Source organism: Uranotaenia lowii, chromosome 3, assembly GCF_029784155.1.
Source record: "Uranotaenia lowii strain MFRU-FL chromosome 3, ASM2978415v1, whole genome shotgun sequence".
Taxonomy (NCBI): domain Eukaryota; kingdom Metazoa; phylum Arthropoda; class Insecta; order Diptera; family Culicidae; genus Uranotaenia; species Uranotaenia lowii.
In genome coordinates this window covers 340,374,018-340,398,529 of record NC_073693.1, presented here as the reverse complement: position 1 = coordinate 340,398,529, position 24,512 = coordinate 340,374,018, and the positions used below count along the sequence as shown (strand labels likewise).

Sequence of the window (24,512 nt, the reverse complement as noted above, 5' to 3'; positions counted from 1 at the left end):
AGTAAAAAGTACTCATTGTGTGTTAAACGAAAATTTGCCACAAAAATACAATCTTGGAACAGCCATAACTTTTTTGTTTTAAGTCCAATCGAGCTGCAGTCTTCAAGTGAAATGTTAGTCTTAATTGAAATTTCAATAAAACCTTCATAATCAAGCAATCGATCTGTAAAGAGAAAAATGAATGATGAAAAACCAATTTTTTATGCTTCTTTAGAACACTATGTCTCAGAATGCCTTTCACACTTGAGATTCAGTGCAACCCCTTCCTGATGTCCGATTCTGCTCAAATTCGGCATATGGCCTTCTGATGACTTTTTCAAACCATCAAAGTCTTTTTTTGCAAGTATTTTGATTTTAAAGTAGGTATTTATTAAGACAAATTTGATAAATTAAATAAAAAATATCCTAAATTGTGATTTTTGTTAAGCATCAAATCGTGAATAGCTGTTCACACGTTGATACAAACCACATGTTTTGTTCAGCATAGTTTAAGTGCACAAAAATCCGCATCTTTTGATGGCATCGGTATCAAAAATATTCTACGCTTGGTACACATTTTGGTCAGTTGAATTCAAAATTTTTTGACCAACAATTTTTTTTCCTTGAAAATAGCTTACTAGTTTTACATTTTGATACAAATTTGGTTCATTTTGTATTTTTTACGTGTAGTTTTTAACTCAAAAAAAATTTAAAAAAATATAAAATATATAAATTTTATGAAAATTTTTTGACCCAGAATTTATTTAAAATCAAATCTTTTGAAAGTGGACTTTTTTTAAAGATCGCGCTTGCGAAACCTCTAAACATGATTTGTTTAGTCGGCCCCATACAAAAGTTTGTTCTGCACATCCTAATCCATAATTTGAAGGGTGATCCCCCAGATTCCCAGAAATTATGCAATTTTGGGACACCCTAATCATCAAGCTATTTTTGCCATAAGCAGCTTCGAAACCAAATTCAGCAAATTCATCGAAAAATTAGGGAAAAATTGTTTCCGTGGCTCTCAACAAAACTCGACTAAGTCTCATTTGACCAGGTTATCCAAGCTTTCGAGAAAAAAAACCACAAAACCAGAAATGATATTCAAACAAATCACGGCCAGATGATCCCACCGGAAAAATTCCGCCTATTCCGAATCAAACGAACCGGTACTAATCAGCCGCAGCAACAGCAGCGATTTTGTGGCCTGGGGAAGTATACCAGGATCACTCCTTCTGAATCAACATGAATCGAAATTTTTAATTTTTATCCTGCCATTATAGGCAGCAGGAACGGAAGGCTAAATATGCTTAGGGTTTTGGTCAGATAATGTTCTGGGTATAAACGTTAAATGATAGAATTTTTTTTTGCTCGGTAACAACCTAGTCTATGTTTCAATTTAACATTGTTGGTTTTTTTCTTGCTGTGGAAGAAAAAATAATCGTGTATTAACCCAAGCTCAATTAGGGAAATCCAAATGTTTGTACAATGTTCGTTCGTGTAGTGAGATGGGGTAATTTTTTTCCCAGTGGATGAAAAATCACTGAAATACAGTTTAAGTATAAATATTCGTCATGCTACTACTTGTTTTTTTTTCGTTTGAACAATTTTTAAAAATTCATTCCAGTTTTAAAATTTTAAGGATTAAGAATTCCAAAGATAGTAACGTATGAATATTGTTTCAAGAATAGTAATGCATATTGGTTTAACGATAAATTTAGATAAAACCGCCAAAAACTAAGAACCAATCATAGAACTCAATCTTTACTTCTGTTCTAAGAGCACTTCGAATTTGCTTAGGGAAAAAATCAAAACCAGTCGAGGGAGGGGAAAAATCACATCCGCCATCCATTAAAAGCTAATTTTTCTATCCATAATTAGACGCTTACAGAGAATCCAGCGGCCATCTTCGGAAACCACACTGATGAATGACGATCATGATGAAATAGGCGAAAAATGAGACGATACACGAAATCTAGTGGTGGAAGCTGTCAGTGACCGATCGATCGATCCAATCCGATTCGATCAATGCCCAATCGATCTGGCTGAACCCAGTTGAGTCCCATCTTGAAATCCACACACAAAAACACTCGGCGTGTGATTTACCGATTTTTAACCCTTCGATGTCTGAGTTTTCGCCGTAGATCGGCTATATTTCCTACTGAAAATCAGCAAAAACATTCATGGGTTAATGTGGCTACCGAATCGAGGAGACGTTCCATTTGTTGCTGAATGATGCTTTCGGCCAGTTTTGTTTCGGTTTCTCATCAGCCGTTTATGGAAGGAAGGAAGATGAAGCCTGTAATTTCGGAGAACTCCCGGTTTGGTCTTGAACTCTTCTCAGACGATGACCGGGCGGACAAATCAAACGGGGCGTATTGGATATTGACTCTATACTCTATTCGTTACCCTTAAAAGTTACGGTCTACAAGGATCCATTTGGAAGTGGTTATTTTAGGGTTGTACCAAGAAATCGATAAGTGAAAAGCGACGAATAAAATTGTTTCTCACGCTTTCTCAATTTGCTTGATTCAAGAAAAGAGGAAAAAATTGTCAAAATTGTCAAAATTGTCAAAGTTGTCAAAACTGTAAAAATGGTCAGAATTGTAAAAATAGTAAAAATTGTCAAAACTGTCAAAATTATCAAAATTGACAAAATTGACAAAATTGTAAAAATTGATAAAATTGTCAAAATTGTCAAAATTGCCAAAATTGTCACAATTGTCAATATTGTCAAAATTGTCAAAATTGTCAAAATTGTCAAAATTGTCAAAATTGTCAAAATTGTCAAAATTGTCAAAATTGTCAAAATTGTCAAAATTGTCAAAATTGTCAAAATTGTCAAAATTGTCAAAATTGTAAAATTGTCAAAATTGTCAAAATTGTCAAAATTTTCCAAATTTTCCAAATTTTCGAAACTGTCAATATTTTCAAAATTGTCAAAATTGTCAAAATTGTCAAAATTGTCAAAATTGTCAAAATTGTCAAAATTGTCAAAATTGTCAAAATTGTCAAAATTGTCAACATTGTCAAAATTGTCAAAATTGTCAAAATTGTCAAAATTGTCAAAATTGTCAAAATTGTCAAAATTGTCAAAATTGTCAAAATTGTCAAAATTGTCAAAATTGTCAAAATTGTCAAAATTGTCAAAATTGTCAAAATTGTCAAAATTGTCAAAATTGTCAAAATTGTCAAAATTGTCAAAATTGTCAAAATTGTCAAAATTGTCAAAATTGTCAAAATTGTCAAAATTGTCAAAATTGTCAAAATTGTAAAAATTGTAAAAATTGTCAAAATTGTCAAAATTGTCAAAATTGTCAAAATTGTCAAAATTGTCAAAATTGTCAAAATTGTCAAAATTGTCAAAATTGTCAAAATTTTCCAAATTTTCCAAATTTTCGAAATTGTCAATATTTTCAAAATTGTCAAATTGTCAAAATTGTCAAAATTGTCAAAATTGTCAAAATTATCAAAATTGTCAAAATTGTCAAAATTGTCAAAATTGTCAAAATTGTCAAAATTGTCAAAATTGTCAAAATTGTCAAAATTGTCAAAATTGTCAAAATTGTCAAAATTGTCAAAATTGTCAAAATTGTCAAAATTGTCAAAATTGTCAAAATTGTCAAAATTGTCAAAATTGTCAAAATTGTCAAAATTGTCAAATATGTCAAAATTGTCAAATATGTCAAAATTGTCAAATATGTCAAAATTGTCAAAATTGTCAAATTGTCAAAATTGTCAAAATTGTCAAAATTGTCAAAATTGTCAAAATTGTCAAAATTGTCAAAATTGTCAAAATTGTCAAAATTGTCAAAATTGTCAAAATTGTCAAAATTGTCAAAATTATCAAAATTATCAAAATTGTCAAAATTGTCAAAATTGTCAAAATTGTCAAAATTGTCAAAATTGTCAAAATTGTCAAAATTGTCAAAATTGTCAAAATTGTCAAAATTGTCAAAATTGTCAAAATTGTCAAAATTGTCAAAATTGTCAAAATTGTCAAAATTGTCAAAATTGTCAAAATTGTCAAAATTGTCAAAATTGTCAAAATTGTCAAAATTGTCAAAATTGTCAAAATTGTCAAAATTGTCAAAATTGTCAAAATTGTCAAAATTGTCAAAATTGTCAAAATTGTCAAAATTGTCAAAATTGTCAAAATTGTCAAAATTGTCAAAATTGTCAAAATTGTCAAAATTGTCAAAATTGTCAAAATTGTCAAAATTGTCAAAATTGTCAAAATTGTCAAAATTGTCAAAATTGTCAAAATTGTCAAAATTGTCAAAATTGTCAAAATTGTCAAAATTGTCAAAATTGTCAAAATTGTCAAAATTGTCAAAATTGTCAAAATTGTCAAAATTGTCAAAATTGTCTAAATTGTCAAAATTGTCAAAATTGTCAAAATTGTCAAAATTGTCAAAATTGTCAAAATTGTCAAAATTGTCAAAATTGTCAAAATTGTCAAAATTGTCAAAATTGTCAAAATTGTCAAAATTGTCAAAATTGTCAAAATTGTCAAAATTGTCAAAATTGTCAAAATTTTCCAAATTTTCCAAATCTTCGAAATTGTCAATATTTTCAAAATTGTCAATATTTTCAAAATTGTCAAAATTGTCAAAATTGTCAAAATTGTCAAAATTGTCAAAATTGTCAAAATTGTCAAAATTGTCAAAATTGTCAAAATTGTCAAAAGTGTCAAAATTGTCAAAATTGTCAAAATTGTCAAAATTGTCAAAATTGTCAAAATTGTCAAAATTGTCAAAATTGTCAAAATTGTCAAAATTGTCAAAATTGTCAAAATTGTCAAAATTGTCAAAATTGTCAAAATTGTCAAAATTGTCAAAATTGTCAAAATTGTCAAAATTGTCAAAATTGTCAAAATTGTCAAAATTGTCAAAATTGTCAAAATTTTCAAAATTGTCAAAATTGTCAAAATTGTCAAAATTGTCAAAATTGTCAAATTGTCAAAATTGTCAAAATCGTCAAAATTGTCGAAATTGTCAAAATTGTCAAAATTGTCAAAATTGTCAAAATTGTCAAAATTGTCAAAATTGTCAAAATTGTCAAAATTGTCAAAATTGTCAAAATTGTCAAAATTGTCCAAATTGTCAAAATTGTCAAAATTGTCAAACTTGTCAAAATTGTCAAAATTGTCAAAATTGTCAAAATTGTCAAAATTGTCAAAATTGTCAAAATTGTCAAAATTGTCAAAATTGTCAAAATTGTCAAAATTGTCAAAATTGTCAAAATTGTCAAAATTGTCAAAATTGTCAAAATTGTCAAAATTGTCAAAATTGTCAAAATTGTCAAAATTGTCAAAATTGTCAAAATTGTCAAAATTGTCAAAATTGTCAAAATTGTCAAAATTGTCAAAATTGTCAAAATTGTCAAAATTGTCAAAATTGTCAAAATTGTCAAAATTGTCAAAATTGTCAAAATTGTCAAAATTGTCAAAATTGTCAAAATTGTCAAAATTGTCAAAATTGTCAAAATTGTCAAAATTGTCAAAATTGTCAAAATTGTCAAAATTGTCAAAATTGTCAAAATTGTCAAAATTGTCAAAATTTTCAAAATTGTCAAAATTGTCAAAATTGTCAAAATTGTCAAAATTTTCAAAATTGTCAAAATTGTCAAAATTGTCAAAATTGTCAAAATTGTCAAAATTGTCAAAATTGTCAAATTGTCAAAATTGTCAATATCGTCAAAATTGTCGAAATTGTCAAAATTGTCAAAATTGTCAAAATTGTCAAAATTGTCAAAATTGTCAAAATTGTCAAAATTGTCAAAATTGTCAAAATTGTCAAAATTGTCAAAATTGTCAAAATTGTCAAAATTGTCAAAATTGTCAAAATTGTCAAAATTGTCAAAATTGTCAAAATTGTCAAAATTGTCAAAATTGTCAAAATTGTCAAAATTGTCAAAATTGTCAAAATTGTCAAAATTGTCAAAATTGTCAAAATTGTCAAAATTGTCAAAATTGTCAAAATTGTCAAAATTGTCAAAATTGTCAAAATTGTCAAAATTGTCAAAATTGTCAATATTGTCAATATTGGCAAAATTGTCAAAATTGTCAAAATTGTCAAAATTGTCAAAATTGTCAAAATTGTCAAAATTGTCAAAATTGTCAAAATTGTCAAAATTGTCAAAATTGTCAAAATTGTCAAAATTGTCAAAATTGTCAAAATTGTCAAAATTGTCAAAATTGTCAAAATTGTCAAAATTGTCAAAATTGTCAAAATTGTCAAAATTGTCAAAATTGTCAAAATTGTCAATATGGTCAAAATTGTCAATATTGTCAAAATTTGACAATTTAGACAATTTTGGCAATTTGACAATTTTACAATTTAGACAATTTTGACAATTTTGATAATTTTGACAATTTTGACAATTTTGACAATTTTGACAATTTTGACAATTTTGACAATTTTGACAATTTTGACAATTTTGACAATTTTGACAATTTTGACAATTTTGACAATTTTGACAATTTTGACAATTTTGACAATTTTGACAATTTTGACAATTTTGACAATTTTGACAATTTTGACAATTTTGACAATTTTGACAATTTTGACAATTTTGACAATTTTGACAATTTTGACAATTTTGACAATTTTGACAATTTTGACAATTTTGACAATTTTGACAATTTTGACAATTTTAACAATTTCTACAATTTTGACAATTTGACAATTTTGACAATTTTGACAATTTTGACAATTTTGACAATTTTGACAATTTTGACAATTTTGATAATTTTGACAATTTTGACAATTTTGACAATTTTGACAATTTTGACAATTTTGACAATTTTGACAATTTTGACAATTTTGACAATTTTGACAATTTTGACAATTTTGACAATTTTGACAATTTTGACAATTTTGACAATTTTGACAATTTTGACAATTTTGACAAATTTGACAATTTTGACAATTTTGACAATTTTGACAATTTTGACAATTTTGACAATTTTGACAATTTTGACAATTTTGACAATTTTGACAATTTTGACAATTTTGACAATTTTGACAATTTTGACAATTTTGACAATTTTGACAATTTTGACAATTTTGACAATTTTGACAATTTTGACAATTTTGACAATTTTGACAATTTTGAAAACTTTGACAATTTTGAAAACTTTGACAATTTTGACAATTTTGACAATTTTGACAATTTTGAAAACTTTGACAATTTTGAAAACTTTGACAATTTTGTCATTTTTGTCATTTTTGACATTTTTGTCATTTTTGTCATTTTTGTCATTTTTGTCATTTTTGTCATTTTTGTCATTTTTGTCATTTTTGTCATTTTTGTCATTTTTGTCATTTTTGTCATCTTTGTTATTTTTGTAATTTTTGTCATTTTTTTCATTTTTGCCATTTTTGCCATTTTTGTCATTTTTGTCATTTTTGTCATTTTTGTCATTTTTGTCATTTTTGTCATTTTTGTCATTTTTGTCATTTTTGTCATTTTTGTCATTTTTGTCATTTTTGTCATTTTTGTCATTTTTGTCATTTTTGTCATTTTTGTCATTTTTGTCATTTTTGTCATTTTTGTCATTTTTGTCATTTTTGTCATTTTTGTCATTTTTGTCATTTTTGTCATTTTTGTCATTTTTGTCATTTTTGTCATTTTTGTCATTTTTGTCATTTTTGTCATTTTTGTCATTTTTGTCATTTTTGTCATTTTTGTCATTTTTGTCATTTTTGTCATTTTTGTCATTTTTGTCATTTTTGTCATTTTTGTCATTTTTGTCATTTTTGTCATTTTTGTCATTTTTGTCATTTTTGTCATTTTTGTCATTTTTGTCATTTTTGTCATTTTTGTCATTTTTGTCATTTTTGTCATTTTTGTCATTTTTGTCATTTTTGTCATTTTTGTCATTTTTGTCATTTTTGTCATTTTTGTCATTTTTGTCATTTTTGTCATTTTTGTCATTTTTGTCATTTTTGTCATTTTTGTCATTTTTGTCATTTTTGTCATTTTGAGAGTTTTTTTAGAAACTTGTCATACACGTTGTCAATTGTTTTTTTTTGTTTGTTTCTCCAAGATGCAAGTTATTTTGATTTTTTACAAAGTTTAAATCAATTTCTTTCGCTGAATTGTCCGTTTCCAAGCTAATCGTAAAATCCACGTTTGCTCTCGGGGACAATGTCAATCATTTTTTCATTTTATACATCCTATTTCAGTTTATCTGCAGGTGATAGGATGTAAATTGATTTTTTTTCGTACTTGTGTATGTTTCCTGTGAATTTTTGCAAAAAAATCAAAACTTCTATCATTGGATATGGTCTTTGTTTAGATTTTTCTCCATTCGGTTTTCACTCGACGGAAGCAGAAGCTTTTCCACTCAATTTTCCACTGCAAAATTTTTGTTTTTTTTGTGATGTTAGAGCTCTCCAATTCACTATGGGGCAGTTCCATACAATGAGGCGGCAAAAAGTATGATTAGGTGTTTTAGACTATTTTGTTATTTTTGAAAATTTTGTTTTAAAATTACTATTTTAACTAACTTTAAATAAATTCTAACAATAATTTCGTATAAATAACTTTTAAAGTACGATGCTTGGTGTTATTTTTGACCCTACTTTTTATTTCTTTTGAAAACCGGGTTTTGGACTAATTGATCATTAAATGATAAATAATATCAAGACATTTCATGAAACTGAAGAGAAACATGTGTGCAATGATTGATCAATCATGGGTAACATTTTTTTTGGCAAACCAACATCAGCTTTGATGAATTTATACTCATAAATGGGTAAAAATTACCCATTGGCATGCTATTTTCTGCTTTATTTTACTATAACTCAAAAAACGGTGATTTAAGGTGCCTGGAATCTCTTTCATTGTATTTTTAGGACTTTAAACTAGATCTTGATAGTGAAAAGAGTACGGGGAAATGCGGGGATTTTTTTTGGCAAAGCTTTAAAGTTTTTGACTTTTGGAAAAAATTATTATTTACTCATTTTTATCATAGATCAATTTAGTGTGTAAAAATTTTGAATGGTTCAAATGATAGCTTTTAATATAAGCTTTCATACGGTGTACTTTAAATTTGAGAAAAAAATGTTTTCCATAGATATATATGTGATTTAAATTTTTTTCTTCATCATATAAATTTTTCAATTTTTCAAAGTCTGATGTCTGTGGTGCGTTCAGTTTTCAAGATAATGAGTTGAAAAACTGGGAATATCTTAGTTAAATATAAAGTTATTAACAAGTAAAAATAAAAAAGCGATCCGATAAAGTTCAGTTTTTGACTTTTTGCCGCCTCAAACCCCATAGTGCAATTGGCAGCCAAACCACCCTCAGGGGGGGCTGAAATTTTTCATCCCTTTACGCCACCCTCCACAAAAAAAAAACATAACGCAGAGGGTTGATGCTCTACGACGCAGGTATAGTGTCCATTTCCCGGCCATTTTAGCGTTCCCGGGAATCGGGAAATCTGACGATCCTTTTCCCGGGAATTCCCGGGATCCCGGGAAAAATTGAAAATGAAGATTTCAACTTGAAGATCTTAATCCTTTACTGTGTAAGAATTCTTATCAATACGGTATTGTTAAATTCAAGGTAGTACCTAGTATTGCAAAACATTTCAAAAATTTATTATGAGTCGAAAATTCAATAAATAAACCAAGGACCTAAAAACAAAGTACTTTAACCGAAAAACTGGTCTGCAGCTAGAGCAAAAATTTGAAATAATTGAGAAAGATTTCTCACTATCGATAGAAGTTAGTTATCTAGACTGTTATTCATCGAACATCGTAAATTTTTAGATAACTATCCATTTGTTTAACAATATGTCATTTCTTTGCTGATGAATTTGCTACTGTAAACAGTATCCGAAACGTGTTTCAGTATTACACTAAGTTTTCGATTGGAAAAACATGTTTTTTTAAATTCGTTGTGTTAAAAAGATTTAAGAAAAAAATATTCAAGACTAAGCCATCAAGGTTGACCCACTGATCACACTGACATGACGCTTAGAACACAAATTCAACCATCCAGCAAACGAAATCGAGTGTCCAGTCAGTATGGTGCTAGAACTATCATTTCCCTTGCTCAATAGGATTTATTTTTTCAATTTAGATCGTGAAAATTTGTAGTAATTTAGAACATTTAACTGACTTCGGGAATTCCCGGGATTTTTTAAGCGTTTCCCGGGATTCGGGAATTCCCGATTTTTTCTAATTCCCGGGAATTCTCGACCGGGAAATCCCGGGTAGGACACTCTAGACGCAGGGCGCCAGGTTAAACGGAAAAGCGTAATTTTCACATTACCCCGTGATTGTGGCTGCTAGTTGTTGCGCATTTTCATTGACTTCGGTTTTAGGCCCTCGAAGGTCTTCTCTCGAGTTGGCTCCAAAATGAGATGAAGACGCGCACACAGAAACCCAAGAAGAACAAATTGCTATTGAGTCATCGCCATCGTTCATGTGTGATTATACTATTTTCCTCGACATTTTTGCGTCAGCCATTTGTCTGTGTTGCTCATTCACGAGAAGATGTGCTTAAGTCTGTATTGGGTGGGTGGGGTTACACATTTTCAACTGAAGAAAAAAAGTCACCTGCCCAGCGGCTTCGTTTGTTCCCATCATATGTGAAGGGGAGCCCCCTCCCCCCTTTCTTTTCCCACCTCAGATGGCGTCTAATTTTCCATTTCATTGCATGTGATTTTCTTCTCACGAATTGCACATGCCTTCTTCTTCGTCGTCGGATGCTGCGGCGCTGGTAATTTGAATAATTGGCGAAAAATGAAAGTGCTTGAGCCCCTGTCTGTGAGTGATTAAGGGTGGCCAGATGAGGAAAAGGAGGGAGGTGCGTGTGTTCAATTCTCGTGCGGCAATCATAAGGGAGGGGTCTCCTCATTTTCTTCGAACGTTCCAAGAGCCCACACACTTGTACACAAGTTTGCATGACGATTTCGAAGGAAAATCACCGCGGAAAAAGGGCTCCCAGAAGAAAGGGGGGGGGGGGATGTGTGGGTGGGTATGCTGTAATTCATTGGTACCGAAAAGCCAAGCGACTGTTCACTGAATGCTTGGTGCGATGCGCTGTTTTTTTTTCGGTAACACGCAGAAACAATTGAATTGATAATTGGTTGCGACTCGAGCGGATGAAGGGAAAACAGCCTTCAGATGGCGTCTTTTGAAAAAAAAAAAACGAGGAAAAATATTAATAAACCCAGCACATCTCCGTTACACATTTCGACGGAAAGCGAAAGGTAGATATCAAATCCCATCCATATAGGTAGGATGACGACGGTTGATGATAATACGTCGCTAAGTTGACGGGGCACACGCAAAGGGGCAATGCATCTTCTGAAGGTATGTGTTTATCAATCCAACCCAACCGTGTGTGTGATAACAGGAAGCTTCTCTGGAGTTGGCGGTTATTCAATAGACATTTTTCACATGAAAACACGAGTCTTGGCAATTTGACATTGTTGAGAACAACAACGATACCAATGGAAGAAAAAAAAACTCGAGTGAGTTCAACGTTTTGAAAACTGAGGGTAAACAAAGGAAGAGGCTTCAGAAAAGACAACAGGTTCATTCACTTAAAAATAAACCAATAACATTTTAAAAATCTTAAAAATATTACTAAAAAAGTGTAAACTCAAAATCGATTATTTTGCACTTTTTCAAAATCGATTATTTGGCTCTGAGGGCCTCATCTATCATTGATATTGGTTGTGTTCAATTCTATTTTGAATGGATTGGCTTTTGGATTGTGCCCTAAAATTTTTAAATTAGCTGATATCTGACGTCCTCAAAACCTAGCCCTCATTGGAAAATTTTTATTTGAAGTTAATTATGGCGAACATTTCTTGAACCCTAATGTTAACTTAAACGAACACACTGTATAGGATCTCGGTGAAACTTCATGAATCTTTGGAGCGATCTGATTTACAACATTTTTCAAGGATATGAAGGCTAGCGTCTTACAAGTGCTGAAATCGCCAGCAAAAAAAAGACTACTACGTATGCCGTGACCGAGATTCGATCTCATGGTCTCTGGCTAGAAGACTTGAATGCTTTCCACTAAGTCAGGGTCAGTGGCTTTAAAGTCAAATTTTCGAATATACTTCGTCCACTTGCATCCATTTGAATTGAAGTTTTAAGTTTATTCTGAGGGACATCTTTTTTTCAGGAGTAGGCTGTGGCCGTCGATGACGGTCGTGTTTATTACAGGGCTGGTAGCAGGGCCGTAGGAAGAACTGGCTCATGGGGGGGGGTTTTGGTGACAAAATTGTTCCTAAAAAATTTTTGCTTGAACAATGCACACATAAGGAATAGTTTAAAAAAATTATAATTTTTTTTTTAGGTTTGAGTTTTTTACATTCAAAGTAAGGAATTGATTCATATTTTCGAAAACAAGTTCTATAAGTTGCTGATTTGCCACGAAGTTAAAATTAGGGATTTGAAGATTCATTTCAAGAAAAAAATTTTATATTTACTTAAATTAGAAAGTAGTAAGCTAATTCTTTTCGAGTATGATCATTTGAGGCATTGGTAAAAAATTATCAAATATTTAGAAATAAAAGTAAGAGATTAAGTTTGCCGTTCGAATCAGATTTATTTTCTTCTTGATTAAAATAAAAGATTTTAGTTTGAACCTTTTTTAAGAAAAATCTGCAAATATGTTACAATACAAGTTCTTTGGCCTCATAAAATAACCATTGATAATTTATTTCGTGATTATAATCCTGTGAAATAAAAAATCCAAAAATTGTATTTTTAATTTATGATATCTTCTGGTTTGTTTTCAAAATTGACTCTGATTTAAGATAATTTTTTTTATTTTGAATCCATCTTCATCCATCTTCATCAATTTCATTTCTGATATTCTTTCTCCAAGAATATACATTTCACCGATATGCCGAAAAATAATTTACAAAAAAAAAAAAGAATCCATAATCAAAATTTTGAAACGGCGATCGCCTGTAATTTGAATCCTCAATGAAATGCTGACTTTTTAATTTTGATTACGAATCTGAGTACTGCCTTTTAAACATGAGTTCGAAATCTAGATTGCAAATTTGAAAAAGGTTTTTGAAATTTAAACTCTAAATAATAATTGTCTCCAATTATGAGCCAAAAAGCGAAAATTTTGTTCAGAATTTTCAACCAGATTTTTTTTTGAATTCTAATTTTTTGACTTTAAATGAGAATTCTTTCTTCAGTTATTTATTCGAAATTGCACTTGTGAATCTGAATGAAAATTGCGAATGATGAAACTGTTTAAGATTTTTCAATTATGGATCATCATTATGAAACTTTCTTTAGTTGGAATTCTGCATAAGAAATAAAGTTAAAATTTCAAATCTCAAAAATGATTTGTGATTTTAAATACTTTCTCTTAATATTCCGAAATGATGAGTTTCGAATATAGAAATATGAAATCCAAAATCGAGATTCGAATCAAGATTTTTGCGCAATGATGATCCAAACTGAAGTTCAGTAATAATAAACCGGATACAGAATCCGAACTCTCATCACATACATTGAGTTTTAATTTAAATTATTTTTCCGCTAGTATCCGGGTCGTGCAAATCCAGAATATTTTTGCCAATATCCGCCAATATCAAAATTTTCAATCAAAGATCATGAAGAATAACACTTAACTTTTGTTTATCGAAATACATCAGTTTATTTCGAATCACATATTGAGCTTTCAAAAAACGTTCATATAATTTTGTTAATATTTACTCAAAAACTCAAGATGCAAAATACATAATTTTCCTGACTTAATTTTAATTTTTTGTTTTATTTTGCAAATCAAGTGTAAAAAATCCGGCGAAATCTGAGTGATTTGGCAAGTTTAGTCTTATCCCATTTGAATAGGATATTCGGGATGAAATTTCTATCAACAAGTTAGAAATTTTTAGAAAAACTGAAGTAGAATGATTGACCTGGGATAAGACTTTTAGGTTTTGTCTTTATTTCTGAACAGATATTGTTACTCTTGTATAATTTTGGTCGATCATCAAAATTTTATTGGGAATTCGTAATTTTGAGTATAGAGAAGAACATATTGCTTGACATTTTTGGACCCTCATGGGGGGGTTTAACCCCCAAAACCCCCCCCGTTCCTACGGCCATGGCTGGTAGTTGAGTCACTTTTTAGTGACTTGGTCACTTTTTTTGGGTCAGTCACTAAAAAGTCACTTTTTCCGTCATTTGGTCACTAAAGTCACTATTTTCCGAAAAATGGTCACTTTTATCACCAAAAGTCACTTTTTTCACCGAGAATATAACAATGAAAGAGTAATTTGAATTGCGCGTGTTAATATTGACGGTAGTAACGGTAAATTACTTGATCAGTCAGTCAGAAATTTTTTTCGCCTCCGGCGGAATTTCGGCATAAATCACCCTTGGCTTGAGACATTTCGATCTACGACATTATTTGACGTTCATGAATTGAAACTAACTTTGATTGTAGATTTTAAATTTTAGTTCAATCAATTTTTTGTATTGGAACTCAAAACTTGATATACAAAAACCCTATCTCGTCTTTAGAATAGGTTTTTATTAAGAAGTGTAACTAAGATTGAGATTGAAACGAACAATTTTTTTTTATTAAAAAAATCTTTTAATGTCATAACAATTGTTATGTTGATATGAAATATTCTTTAAAAAAACAATTTCATACTCATTTTTATTTCGTGTTTTTTGTTCTTGTAAATACTAAAAAAAGGGTTTTAAAAATTTACACAAGGCCACAAAATTTACATTTTTCTTAGGTGCAATGAATTTAAACGGTAATATCAACTAATTTGGGTTCCCCGAATCTAAATATGTATGCAATATTTCTATCAGCTTTTGTTATTGAAATGACTTTTGAAAATAATTATTCAAACGCCATAAAAAAAAGACTTTTGAAAATAATTAAAAATCTTTAGAGAAGTTTCTGCGTTGCAAATATAACGAGAGGCCCGACACACTTCCGTTTTTAAGTGGGTGGCTTAAGCGCCACTTCCGGATGGAAGACCACCTACCCTGTCCTAGTTTGCCCAGCTGATGAGACTCGGTCGCGAGTTCCTGTTGATTCCCTATTTTGGGAAAAAAGCGGAAGGGTCTCCAAAAAGGGATTCGTACTTCGGCCCTTTTGAGGCCGCCCCGAAGACGAGACGAAACCCTGCAGAAATTCGTGGAAAGGGGAGTTAGCTGTTGTTCGGCCCAAAGATAAACTACCAGGGTTTAAGCCGTCGTACAAGACTCCGCCCTCTACCCCGGTTTAGTGAAAGAATGATCGTGACTGGATTCGCGGCCAGTCTCCGCAGTAAAAAAAATCTAAATGGGAAATCGCGAACAAAAAAGGAACAACTTGCAACTCCCTTTTCCCAATACCTTAATTAATTGTGCATTTTCAGATTCTCGTTTACTTCGAGACTTATCATAGCCGACTTACATTTGTGCGAAAACATTCTATTTATTCCGTGTTTGTTTACATTTGTAGTGTGTTGTTGGGCCTAAGCTTTTACTTCTCACTCAAACTTTTACTGGTGGTGTTCGTGGTGGAGTTGTTAGATGTACTGTATGACGCAGATGTGTCTGATGTTCGTCTCCATTTATTATTGTTTCATGTGAAACGAATTGCAACTTTTCGAAGATATGGCTACTTTATGCGGCTCGCCAGTCCGAACAATTTCATAGCCCGCTGATGCAATGATGCGGCTAAAATCTCGCGCTCGCGCAACATAAATTGTGCAAAAGTTGCGGGCGAAAAACGTACGTTCTAAAGCGATCGCAGAAGAAACATGTTCTTCATATGGGAGTACTCAGAAACTCAGAGTACTCTTCCATAATCAGTTATCTATCAATGTTTGATTTTACTAGTAATAAACTCTTTATCACCAAAACTAAATGTGTTCGGCCGAATTTGACAAAATTTCTAGTTTAGGACACTATTTACCAAATCAATAATTTGAAAAATAAGCACCAAAATGGTTATAGTGAAACATGTTTATTGAAAAAACTCTTCCTGAAATGTTTTTAAAAACTAATCTTTTTTATTTCCACATTGTTTTTTCAATCTTCAAATAAATTTACCGAATTTTACTGTACAGTTTTTTTTTAATTTTCTAATCAACTTGCCGAATTTTTTTTAATCAAACTTTTTAAATTTTAAAGACATATTTTTAAATATTGTTTCCTTGTTTATAAATTCTGAATTTTCGTGTTCTTCAACCATAAGCCTTTAACTCCAAATTTTTAATAATAAAACATAATTTCAATAGGACCCAATATTTTAATCAAAAGAGACAAAATACTCAGAGCTTATAATTTAAAGCTTAAAACCCTGCGATTGAAAATTTAAAAACTTTTTATTAATATTTTTTATATGAAATCATGTTTTTTTGGATCGATCATGATTTTTTAAATTATTCTAAAAAGTTTGAAAAATTGTTCTAAGTAGCAACTTTAAAAATAAATTTTAATACGCAATGTTAACTAAATTTGTACTTGATTTGTGCTTTCAATATTAATAACAAAAGTTTTGAACTCATATTTTTGAATTTTTCATCTGTTTTAATCATTCACGTAATTACTCATTTTCTAACATTTCTGTGTCAGTGTAGTTGAACATGAAGTTATTATTTAAGCTTCAAAAATGACATTTTGATAACTGGAGGATTTTACTTCATTAAAGGTTTTATGTCTGGCTTATATAACTGGCACTTTTAAAATAATCATAAATATATTCTTCTTTTTATCAAATTAAATTAAACCATCGAACATTGAATAAATTCTGTTCAAAATTCATTTCTTATTCAGTAATCGGTAATTCACATTTTAAATCGTGATTAAATATTTTTTGTTCAAATTAAAAAATTACAACGGAATTTCTCACTAAACTTCCAGTTGAAAATGAGGAAAAGAATTCCAAATTTAGATGAATAAAAATTAACAATTATTATCATTTTCCTAACATCTATTCATGGTAAGTTTTGTACAAGATTGGACATTTATGTTAGAATTCAGTTTTTTTTAATTTTAAATTTGCTAAGAAATTCTTTTGAAACTAATTTATTTCTTACTTTCTTGACTTATCGAAAATTTGAAACATTTGTTGTAATATGTTTCCAAAATTTAGTTTATCAGTCCCCCCTGGACGGGTCCTTCGCACGGGCCTGTTTTGGTCACATGGTCACTATTTGGTCACTTTTTTCGGTCCTCAAAGTCACTATTTGGTCACTTTTTTTTAAATTTTGGTCACTAAAGTCCCTACTTTTTCATTGTCAAACCGCTACCAGCCCTGTAATTACCGACAGGAAAATTTTCAAGACTGTCGAACAACAAAATAAAAAAATTAGTTTGTGCCAATTAGTTATGAAATTCAACCGGAGCGTGATCCAGATGGTATTACTCGATATCAAATCTCCAAACTTCTTTATTGATGTTGGCCGTTCAGACTAAGCGGAGAAGAAACGTTCGGAGTGAACCTTTCATGTGCTTTGGTCCCTAGGAGATATTCAAGCTAAGTGTTTTCGTTATTTTATACCTACCTACTTATAAATTGTTGAAAATTTAGTACAATAAAACGATGTTGTCATTTTGAAAAATATTGATGAATATTTGTGATATTTGTGGTATTTTATCATCTAGAGTTTTGATAGATGATCTATTCAAATTCTTGTCTTTATTCAGTTTGTTACAAAAATTCGAAATCAAAACATAATTTTAATGAGTATAACAATCGCAGATTTTTTTGAATAGTCATTTTTTTTACACAAACTAGAACTCAAAAGAGTACTCACTTAGATTTGTGTTCAATTTTTGAGAAGCTATGAATTTATTATTTCGCTACGGTTTTTATGAGCCGGAAAGATTACCTCGTTTATTGGGTAATGTTGTTCAAGAGAAACACTTCGCTTTCTTTTTTCTATTTAAATCCTATATTCAAGGGTAATACGGTTAAAATTTGGTCAAGGGAAAACGCGTGTAAATCGGTGAAATCGTTTATTTAAAAAATCAAATTAAATTTCTTTTTCAAGTTAAATTAGTTTAAAATTCAGGAAAAATCTTCAGTTAAGCTTCCGCTTTTCCAAATCCAAATTGCCGGGCCCAACGCTTGACTCATGCCATCGGATTTTGTACAGCCACCTTGTCCACCTTCTTCTCCGCAGAAAGCCAGTTTGTCTTGAACTGCTGCTCGTCCTTAGCAGTTTTTTTGGTCTTCTTAGGTTCCGCTCGACAATAGCCCAGTATTTCTCAATTGGGCGGAGCTCTGGCGTGTTGAGAGGGTTCTTGTCCTTGGGAACCACCTGCACGTTGTTGGCGGCGTACCACTCCATGGCCTTTTTACCGCAATGGCAAGAAGCCAAATCCGGCCAAAACAGTACAGAACAACCGTGTTTTTCCAGGAAAGGCAGCAGACGTTTATTCAAACACTCTTTCACGTAAATTTCTGGGTTGACAAACCCGGAAGCTATGAAAATGCTGCTTTTCAAGCCACAGGTACAGATGGCTTGCCAAACCAGATATTTCTTCGCGAACTTTGACAGTTTCATGTGCCTGAAAATATCTGCTACCATCCTCCTTCCTTTTGCCGTATAAAACTCCTTTTCCGGAAGCTGCTTGTAGTCGGCTTTGACGTAGGTTTCGTCATCCATTATCACGCAGTCAAACTTTGTCAGCATCGTCGTGTACAGCCTCCGGGATCGCGCTTTGGCCGTCGTATTTTGTTTATCATCGCGATTTGGAGTCACTGCCTTCTTGTAAGTGTAAGGTGTAGACGATACACCCAGCTTATTTGCGGCATCTCAGAGAGAGATGTTAGGGTTTCGCTTCAAACTACCGGCAACTCTCTTTACTTAAATTTGTAACGGTTGATTTGGCAACTTTAAGCGATTTTGCCAGCTTTGCGTGCGAGTAGCTCGGATTTTCGCGATGCGCGAGCAAAATTTTGAAACGCTGCTCTTCTTCCTTGGAAGACATTTTGACAACTGAAAAGTGAATTCCAAAATCAAAATAAGAGCAACATTCTACACACACACACACACACCTTCAAAATGAAGGGTGTTCAGGTTCAGGTTTCAGATCATTTATGTTTCTTCTGTGGAACCGAGCGCCAATTGTGCCAATTTATAAATTCTCTAAAGAAATTTCTTATAAGACAAAAAAGTTTATAGCTGTATAACAGGGGTATTTCTTTTGGCATTGATAAACAATAAATTTAATTGACATCACTGCTGGGTTCCTAGCGAGGTATTGCATAACTTCTTTTCATGCAATGCTTTGCGAGGCACAAGCAGTGATGTCACTTGAATTTCTTGTTTATCAATGCTAAAACACATACCCCTATTAAACAGCCAATAACATTTTTTATCTGATAAGATACGAAGTTACAGTTCTCGACAAAGCTGTTCAGCGGAAAATTTTCTTTAGAAAAATTATAAATTGGCACAAAAATCATTAGCAGGCTCAATTCCACAAAAAAATAAAAATGATAATGAATTTTCAGTACAAAATATTCGATTTTCCCATACAAACATAAAAATTCAAATCTATATATATAAAAATGAATTTCTGTCTGTCTGTCTGTCTGTCTGTCTGTCTGTCTGTTCCCTATAGACTCAGAAACTACTGAACCGATTTGCGTGAAACTTGGCAGGTGGGGGTATTGGAGGCAGGGGAAGGTTCCTATTGTGGTTTGAGACCCCTCCCTCTCTCATGAAGGGGGGGAGGGGCCTCCCAAACAAAAGACAATTTTTTGCATAACTCGAGAACCCATCAAGCAAATGGTATCATATTTGGCATGGGGTGGTATTTGGGAACGAGGAATATTTCTATGAATATTTGGTACCCCGCCCTCTTTTCAGTGGCGTGATAGGAAGGGGGGAGGGGGGCTACCTTACAATTTTTCATATAACTCGAGAGCTAATCAAGATATTGGATCCAAATTTGGCATGTGAAGGTATTTGGATACGAAAAATATTTCAATGATTATTTGAGACCCCTCCCTCTTTCCAGTTGAAGAGGGAGGGGCCTCTTTCATATTTTTTTATAAAGTTCAAAAACTAATAAAGCAATTCGAACCAAATTCGGCATGGGAGGGTATTTGGATACGAAAAATATTTCTATGGTAATTTGAGACCCCTCCCTCTTTCCAGTAGGGAGATATGAAGGGGAAGGGGCCTCTTTTATAGTTTTCAACATAACTAAGAAAGTAGTTAAGCAAATGGAACCAAACTTGGCATGGGCGGGTATTTGGGAACGTGACATGTTCTAATGATTGTTTGAGACCCCTTCCTTCTTACAGCGGGGAGGAAGGAAAGAGGGAGGGGAGTTTCATACAATTTTTACTGCATAACTCAAGAACTAAAACAGCAAATGGAACCAAATTTGGCATGGAACGATATTTGGGTACGAGAAATGCTTCTATGAATATTTGGTATCCCTCACTCTTTCGAAGAGGTGGATGAAAAGGGGGAGGCGAGGTCTCCCTTACAATTTTCAGTATAACTGGAGAGCTGATCAAGCAAATTGAACCATATTTGACATGTGAGTGTATTTGGATACGAGAAATGTTTCTATTATAAATTGAAGCCGTACCTTTTAAGCGGTAAGATATAAAGGAAGAAGGGGGGGTTTCCATTTTTTTTCCATAACTCGAGAATTATTCGAGCAAATGAAACCAAATTTGGCATCAAAAAGTTTTTGAGTACGAAAAATACTTTTATGAATATTAAGTTAACACCCCTCTATTGAAAGAAGAGAACGGAAAGGGGGATGGTACTCCCTTTCAAGTTTATACAAAACTCAAAAATTTACTACGTAAATAAAACCAAATTTGGCATGGCATGGAATTAAGGAAAGGAAGAGGGAAGCTTACATTTAACTATTATTTTACAAAATCCGAGAAATGGACAATACTTAACATGGAAAATCATTTTGGTATGACTCTATGATTATTTGACACATCATCCTCCTTTCAGTGAGAAGGTACATGGGAGAAGGGAGGTGAGCCCAATACAATTTTGTTAGCATATGTTCTCAATTTATGCTTACGAAGCCAACAAATGGAAACAAATATGGCATGGAAAGGTACTTGGTTACGAGATATGTTTCTACGATTGTTATAGACTCTTATGCTTTACAGTGTAGAGAGGGAAAGAAAGAAATGGGCTCCATACAATTTTGGTTGTAAAGCTTAAATACATATCAACCAATGGAACTATATTTGATATAAGAGGATTTTTGGGAAAGGAAAAAATATTTATTAAAGATTACAATCTCCATTCAGCAGGGGGTGAAGGGAAGGACAGGGGGGGGGGGCTCTCTAATCAGTTTTTTAGCATAAATCCAGAACATATCAAGCAAAAACAACCATACTTTATAAGTTAGATTATTTACGAACGATTAATTTGGGACCCTTCTTTTTTAGGGCGAAACTTAAGGAAACAGATAAAAATTATCAGATCTTTAAAACAAATTTATAAATCAAGATTCAGAATATAAGTTACGGTTTGTGTTGCAACTTGAAACTCCAGCTGAAGCTCTCATTTTATAGTGGTTGCTTATTAATTTTGTCATAATTTGATTTAAAATAATACCAGAAACAATAAAAATTAGAATGATTTCTGAAAATATCATTTGATTCTGAAAGGTGTAGCAAAGCACACCGGGTCAGCTAGTTTACGCATATAAATGTTACTTGAAAATTCTGCAAAAAATCATGAATGAGTTTTGAACCAAAAAGAAGAATTTAAGACCCCAGGGTTTGAGAAATTCAAAAACTTCCCCTAATCGACACAGTCTTATGCACAGCCATTGAAATTTCTCTGCAGAACTTGATGCCATTGGCCATCGGGATGTAGACATCTGAAAACATTTTAAAATTTCGATTAGAAATCTATTGTTTTTATGAATAATTCTAAAAATTTCATCTCAATTTACCGCTAGGACATTGGGGCCGTTTCCATCTTTATCCGGTCCGGTTTTTTCCGTTCCGAGAATCATAAGTATACAAATAACAATATACATAATCCAAATCAATAAATTAAAGTTCTAACTTTAAAAATTATTGAAATGAAAACACAATTCGTTGTGTGCCTTTGAATAGCAAAACTTTGACAATATTCTAAACTGCACTTACTGAAGCGTACTCGGCGTTTTCTAAAATATGTTTATTATTGACCCGACCAAATAACCCATTATTTGACAAATCGTTGCCGTTAGCAAAACGGGTCTTTTTCACATAAGAGAGTGTAAGTTATAAACTGATAATTTTTCCCGCAAACCAAGCACTTTTTTTAGAAACCAACGATATTAAAATCTACTACGACGTGTCGGTGTCGTCTAACACCATCCTCAGGGATTTAAATGGTCGTTGTTTTTGTGCTTTTTGTGAAAGCGTACTATTCAACAAAGTTTAAATTTTAGTTCTCACTATTTCAAAAATCAACTTTCAGCCGGTATTCGTATAGAATCGATTTATCTATATAATCAATACAAATACCGCCTGAAAATTGATTTGAAAAAAGTGAAAACTCAAATTTAAATTATGTTGAAACATAACCTAAACGCTTTAGGTTAGTACGCTTTCACTTAAAGCACAGAAACAACAACCATTTTAATCCCTGAGGATGGTGTTAAACGACACCGAAACGTCGGAGTAGAAATGAATATTGTTCGTTTCTTAAAAAACATGACTGTTTTTCCGGAAAAAACTATCATTAAAATATACAGTCGACATCTTACAAAAAAACGTTATAAACTGTTTTCTGAATGCGCAAAAGACGAGTTACTCAATTTTATTGAACCAATGACACAGGTTTCCTTTGAAATTGGGTATAAGAAGGTAGGACTGCATCTTATACGTCATTTTAACCCCCGTAACAAGGAGTATATTCTTTAAAAAAAATTCAATTATCGATAAGTGTTAACCTTTTCTGTCAGTAGATGGTGTTCTTGTCTGTTGGCATTTATATGAAAAATGTTATTAGATTGTTATCATTGTATTTGTTATGTTTGATAGAAGACTATTAATTTGCTTCTGGTGCCCATTGCAATTATAACTTAAGTTTAGGATTTTTCATATTGCATTTATAAAGACAATTTCTATATTAACTTAAAATTGATTATTGCATTATTATTATAATAAATCTGTGTTCCCTAAACTGAAAGACGTTGTCAAAGATAAAATAAATGTCAATTACCACATTTACCTGCGTATGCGCACAGTAGATGCCCGGTCAGTGTTAAGTATTTGTTACAAAAAATGAAAAAACTAAAATTCTTCTTTGAAAAGTTTTAATTGAAACTGATCTTGAAATTATGATCATTTTTTATCAAAATATCTCAAGACTCTTCGAACAAAAGTTTGCATTTTCTATAAGTTATTCTTGTTCTAAGAGATTTCGTCCCATGTATGACAGGTGGATTTCATACCGTGTAAAAAACAACCTTGGTGTTCTTGGGTTATGCACATTGGCCATATTAAATGTATTGAGGCAGTTTTTCAATTTGTCAAAACTAGGTTTATTTTAGTTTTTTTTTGTTTTCTTCAACTCGTAGAGCAAAAATGTAACTACTATACAATGAACGCACTTTTCTGCCACGGCTATCCAAACCGATTATCAACAATAAAAAAAAAAGTGAGCGTGAAAGCTGATCATAAAATCTGCGAACTCTTAAACAAACAATTAAAACGTTCCAACCGCAGACTAGTGTATGCATCTATGCTATGCTCTCATTGCCGCCATTCGTCTCCATCTTCAATTCAGACCCCATCAAGTGACCACGCTGAGTGATGAGACGTGAGGTAAAAGGAGACTGGATAAGTGAATTGAGTTTTACATTGTAAGATAATAACGATGATGGATTGATGATAGTCACTTGTTAGTTGAATCCAGCGAGCCAGCTAAGCTAAGGTAGAAGACATGACAGCCAAGGTACGCTAATCGGCGCCCATGAGCTTGTGATGCACTCAAAAGTTTATGCATTCTTATAAAGAGAAATGAATTGCCTTTTAATCAAACATTTTCGCTATGATGAAAAATTATTTTCGACGTTTCGAATAATTTGAGGCTTTTTTTTCAAGGTTCCACCTGTTTAAGAAGGGAATTGAGAAATTCATAAATGCCAAAAAAAAACATGGGTGTATTTTCCCCACCCTCATCGAAAAAAAAGTTAACCTTAGGTAGCTCAACCCCATCATCGGCAGAGTAGCTGATCGTTTTCATGGTTGATTTTGCTAAGGTTTGCTCATCTTCTGTCGACCCGAGTGATGATTTGTTCAAATCAGTTTTCCTCCCCCGACCGCCATTTGGCTGGTAAGACATAAGAGAAGATTGGCTTGGGGAACACGACCTGCCACAACAATAGGGGAACATGCTCTATTATGCGCCACCTAAGCGAATCGCTGATTTTCTATGTATTCCACGTTCAAATTGTGTTAAAAATGGGAGTAATCGTTGAAAAAAAGTGTTTTCTACAAATGCCTATGATTTTTCATTACTCAAATTGCTATAGTTTCTTCAAAAACTCGATTTTTAAAAACCATATTCAAAGCCACAG

The 24,512-nt window shown here is 31.9% G+C and overlaps 1 pseudogene; it reads left to right on the top strand.

Annotated features, from left to right (window-relative positions):
• Window positions 1–1,102: 1,102 nt before the first annotated feature.
• Window positions 1,103–24,512, top strand: part of LOC129753878 (uncharacterized) — a 56,998-nt pseudogene continuing 33,588 nt past the window's right edge.